The 5,822-nt window shown below is 36.5% G+C and overlaps 1 long non-coding RNA gene across 1 annotated transcript; it reads left to right on the top strand.

Moving 5' to 3' along the window:
* The first annotated feature begins 1,229 nt into the window (after positions 1–1,229).
* Positions 1,230–5,380, top strand: LOC144332705 (uncharacterized). The gene is made up of 3 exons (XR_013400693.1): positions 1,230–1,405; positions 3,362–3,498; positions 5,172–5,380. It is a non-coding gene; the product is annotated as an uncharacterized LOC144332705 (long non-coding RNA).
* Positions 5,381–5,822: the final 442 nt, after the last annotated feature.

Below are 5,822 nucleotides of genomic sequence, written 5' to 3'. Positions count from 1 at the left end.
AGTCTTTTGCCCTCAAAGAAATCCCTTCTCTCTGAGCATCAAGAAACAATTGAAGTTCATACTCTCTGAACCCCCAGTGGTAAACCCTCATTTCCGCCCACACTCATGAAGCCCTACCTTATTTTGGTTCATAAAGGATGGTTCAAGGACACTATGCCCAAGCTCTTCCCCACACCCAATAATCTGGGTCCAGAGTAAGAACAAGAGTTGCTTCCATATTTCTAATGTCAGTAACCACAGACATCTGATTTTCTAATGGTTTCTTATAGACTAGAAGTCAAAAGCCCATCCAACCATGAAAACAAACTGACTTATAAGTTCAAGACGAAAATAAAAGCAGTATTCAGAGTCACAAATAGATGAAATCTCAGATATAGAAAAACTCCAATAATAATAAGATGGGATTCTGTTTAGAATTTGAATACATAATTTATAGGCCAGTTGTCCCAAAGGCTCCCCTTTGTGGAACACAGCACATATTCTAGCAGTAAGTGGACACCTAAAATCAATTGTTGGTACAATACGACCCCTTGATTGTACCAGTCCTTTCATTTTGCTATTGATTTCTTGGCATAAAATAACTTACTAAAGGTCACTTGGCTAGCTTGCCTCTAATCTAGGTCTGCATTGTTGGCCTCTCGATTCTTAATCCAGTGATCTTTCTGGTATTTATTATTGCTTCCTCTTTTTCCTCAGGTTTTATTGAAAACCACACACACACATTTAAAATTATTCCACCACTTGTACCAGTTTGCACCCAGGAATCTTTCCAAGGTTCCCTTCCCAAAGCTGACCTGTCAGTCTTTCTGTTGCCATCCCTTTATGCAAATCACATTCTTGCTCTCTGCCTGCTTCCCTTGAACTGACACTTAACACTTCCCTTTATTACCTGTTCTGTCTTTACCTAATACTTTAGCACCAGTACCCTTGGCTTAATGCCCTACACCAAATGGCAATACCCTGGAGATCTGACTTTTTACTCCTCCTTCTTTTGGGTTAAACAATAACCTCACCAGCTTTCTAGCCAGTTTCTTCTCTTGGAACCTGATAACTACTCTGCCATAAAATAGACAGAGAAATGAGGACCCATAAAATTCAACACCAGCCTGAATGGCTCTAGTCACATTATTGACCTTTTACCTAATGCCTGCAACCCAGGGTTAATTCTGCTAATTTCCACCAGGGTTGAGGCTATGTCTATTATCTCCTGACCTTGACTCTACCCTGACTCCTGCTACTTCCTTGGCAACCTTTCCTCTCCAGAAGGGACGTGGCAGTCAAAGGAGCCCAAAAGCAACTGGCACCTGACAGGGTATTGGCAAATGCATTTTCTACTGGCCCATCTAACTGGTGAGCAACAGAATCATCTTGGGAGGAGAGTGAGGTGGCATTCACAAATATGGATGTGAGTAATGAGAGCTTGTCAGGCCTTATGCTTCTAAAAAACAGATTTTTGTGACAGAATTAGATAAAGTTTTATTTCAAACTTGCATAACTCAGCATTATGCTATGTAAATCTTCATGCTTTTAATTTTCTGCTAAATTTCATGGTCCAAAAAAATCAACAGATGCTGAAGAAAATTATATTTATGTAAAAAAGCTTCTAATTCAATATGAAAATAATAAAAGAATGAAGGCTTACTCATGCAACTGAAAAAATCTGGGCAGAATTTTGAAGTCCAAGAGCTTCCCCTAGGGGGTACTGGCACGTTACAGTGACCAGATAATATTGACGCAACCTTTTCGCACAAATATACACCCCTCTTCCCCAATACCAATCACAGTCTTCATAACACTTAACTTCACCTCTTCTCCAGTGATTTAAGTAAGTATGGTGCTTTTGCTGCCACAGCCCCAACTTTTATTTTTATACATTCAAAATAATTACATTTAGAGAAAAGATGTTTCAAAAGCACAGATACCACCCAGCCAGACATCTTACAAATAAGTGCCATTGGGCTCAAAGCAAACTTTAAGAGAGTGTTAATGTCTCTATGTGTTTTGATCAGCATAACAAGTCACTCTAAAACTTAGTAGCACAGAAAGCCCACAATGATTTTTTTGTCTCTAAAGATATATGGGTTAACTAGGCTTAGCAAGGCAGTTCTGCTTCATGTCCTCTTGGCTAGGGCAAGCAACAGAATCAGTCTGGCCACTCCTCCAGAGGCCAGACTGAGCTAGAATCCACGATGGCACCCACATGTTGTTGGAAGTTCAGCTGGTACTGTTACTGAAGCACCTCCATTCTTCTTCCAGTGGACTTTCCATGTTACTTGAGATTCACACAGGTTTTCAAGAATTAACATTACACAACATCACTTCTACTACATTCTGTTGCCAAAATATGTCACAGGATCAAGGGGAAGGGAAAAAGACTCCACCTCTTTACGATCCATCACACTATCCAAATATGTTATATCTATCCATATATATGGAAGAAAAACAAATCGAAGATTTTATTGTTGAGGCAGTCATCTCACTGCTTATAAAGTACCTTCCCTTGGTTGACTCAATCCCAAAAGGGACCCAAGAAGCTGACTCACTGCTTTTGAATTTTCTTCAAGGCAGGAACAGAGTGAGAATTTCTCAAATTACCTATATTGTAATCTGACTTCAAGGCACCCTAGGAAATCTTGAGGCTATTTAAAAATCAAAGGCCACATAGGCTTGATAATTCCTGTGATTTATAACCCTGCTTGGGATTTACCTTGAACTCTATAAATGTAAAAACAGCCCAAATAATACTCCAACAGATTCTGCCAAATGAAAACATAGTGGGCCACCTAGGTATGATTGTTAGGAGGGAGAGGACTACAATGGTTCTGCCTACCAAAGGGTTAAATTTAAAAATTTTTAAATCAATACTCATTTACATTGTGTTCCAGCTCTATTAAAATACAGGGCTAGAGGTTGAGCATGGTGGTTGGCTCATGTCGGTAATCCCAGCATTTTGAGAGGTCAAAGCAGGAGTATCACTTGGGCAACATAGTGAGACCTCCATCTCTACAAAAAAATTTTTTTTTAAATAGCCGGGCATGGTGGTGCATGCCTGTAGTACCTACTAATTAGGAGGCTGAGGTAGGAGGATTGTTTGAGCCCAGGAGTTCAAGGCTGCTGTAATTCATGTTTGTGCCACTGCACTCCAGCCTGGGTGATGATAGAGTGAGACTCTCTCTCTCTCATCATGTATAGAATCATATATATATATGATTTGTTCTCTCTAGTCCTATATATAACATATTATAATATATTATAATATATGTACTTAATACATAAGTGTAAATATATAGATATAAATATATATTATAATATGTACTTACATATATAAGTAAAAATATATAATATATTTTTATATATATAGGACGAGAGAGAACAAGACGATGAACTGAATTCCAATGAGAGAACTCAAGCTTTGCATTTACCATACCCCTAAGCCAGACTGGTCATTTCATAAACTTGCATCTTCATTTACCAATGGATCTGGAAGAAAGGAGACAGGTCAGTGCTCCTCCATTCTTGACACTGAGAACACATAAACCAGCGGGCCTTCTCTTGAATATTGAACTTCTTTCTACTTCTCTTTATCTCAACCTCCTTCCCTCACGAAAAGTCAGGAAGAAAACTATTTAGCTCTTACTATGTGTAATCCACTGTACTAGCTTTTTAAAAAATTTTCTTCTTTGTTAAACCAATATCATGTAATTTAATTATTACCATTTGGAGTTTTGCACACTACAGGTATTTAATAAAAAGTTATCGTTTGACTTGCTAAGTTATGTGGCTGGTAATCAATCACGGCATAAGCAGTGCTTCACTCCATGAAAAAATCTCACATATTTTTGAGGACAGCCTCCTTTGGTTCTCAAGTACAGAAGCTGAGTATCCTTGCCAGGCATAAAAATATATTATTTTTTGGCTCATATCAGCTCAGGATATGATATTAAATTTGCAAAACATGGTAATGAAATCCTGAAGAAATAGAAGACATTTTCATAATTGTACTCTAACCTGTGTAAGATATTTTATTACTGAATATTCGTACAAAATGCCATTTGACCATGAGCTGGAGACATTGCTTATTGCAAGCATTTTACAAGCTAATTTTGGATGAATGTACTACTTTAGCAAATTTGCACTTCTCAAAAATAGGAATTTCATCTCGAATGGAATGGCAATTTTCCCTCAGGACATGAATGATCATTCTCATTTTGTTAAAATATTTCAATATACTGAATTTAATCAGTATGGTTTTAATTATCCCCTCCTCTGCCCCTTGTTTCCAGTTCTGCTTTTATCCTTAACTCCCAAATTTTTTTGGCAGATGATTAAAATCTATACATTTTCCTTTGTACAATAATTGTTAATTTAGTCTACCCTGAAGTTAAAGTTGAGAAAGATTTCAAATCAGAATAAATCATCACTGGAAATCGAAAGGCATTTTAATGATAGTGTAACTTATCTGACCTTTAAAAAATGAGATCGCTCTAAAGAAATCTTCTTATCAAGAAGTCAGAATGAAAAGTGTTTAGAAGATCTTTTACCAATTTTAAGGGTATAAGACAAGATAACATGTGAAGAAAGAAAAGGAAAGGATGAAACAAGCATCGAACTGTAGAAAGACTTAGCCATTACCAAAAAAAAAAAAAGAAATTTGAATCTGATCCTATGTTGTATAAAACATTAATATTATTTGCTTATTTAATTAAGATTTATTTTCCAAAAGGATCTTTTCTCTCACTCACTTTTATGTCTAACAGTATCCTGTTTTCTGGATTAAAATGCATAGTTCTCAGTAGCATAGATTTTATTTGGTAGGTATGTTACACAAGATTCCTAGAATATTGCCATGCACATGTAGGTAATTAGTACAGTTCAAGTGTATAGACATTTTCAAAGCAAAACTGTTGTATCTTTTTGTATATGTATATGTGGGGGTATACATATATATATGTATGTGTGTATATATGTGTATATCAAGATATGTGTGTGTCTTTATATACACGTATATACATACACACACATATATACACACACACACATATATATTGCCAAAAATTTGATTAAGTGTTCTGCCTCTTTTCTCTTTTAAAAGGCCATTAGTTTTAAATTCAATGTTCTATCTCAACAAGAGTTATCCAGCTACCCACTATTTCTATTCTGTGTCTTCACAGGTACTGATTGTCACACCTTGTAAAAAATTGGAGCCACCAAATTTCATAACTGACTCCCTGTTCCAAGTTTTCCTGCCTTCAAGAATCTGACCTTTCAGATCACACTCAGACACAGATGTGCACAGACCACTGGTGTGATCGGTAAACTTTCCTATTCCCTTTAAAGAATGGTGCACTTTGAACCCGGTCTATGCAAACCATCTATGTGAGTACGGTGAATTTTCAACGGTGTTTTATAATACAATATATTGGAATGATTAAACAAGGTTCTCTGTAGTGCTTTCATAATAAATGATTTCAGTTCTTTAAGTTGAATCTCATTTCTGAGAGTTCACATTCATAATGAAAATCTATCATCTAAGAATTAGTAGCAGCCTCATAGATGTCTCCAAAATGACTACAACTTACCCATTGGGATCTCCTAAAATAGGCATTCAGGTGCCAGAAGTTGATCATGTAGCCATTCTGTGACGAGTCTAATTACGCCAAAGAATGCCTACATTTGTCTTAAATCTACTTTTAGAAACCATTGTCAAAACAATCCACAATGTGTGGATCTGCGGGTGAACTTCATAAACAGGTGTCACTATATTTTTCTGTCTTGAAAACTACATCAAGTAGTGTCTGCTAACTGCCAAACAAAAGATTACA

This window comes from Macaca mulatta, chromosome 11, assembly GCF_049350105.2.
Source record: "Macaca mulatta isolate MMU2019108-1 chromosome 11, T2T-MMU8v2.0, whole genome shotgun sequence".
Classification (NCBI taxonomy): domain Eukaryota; kingdom Metazoa; phylum Chordata; class Mammalia; order Primates; family Cercopithecidae; genus Macaca; species Macaca mulatta.
The sequence above is the reverse complement of the archived record's forward strand: the minus strand, read 5'-3'. Positions and strand labels throughout refer to the sequence as shown.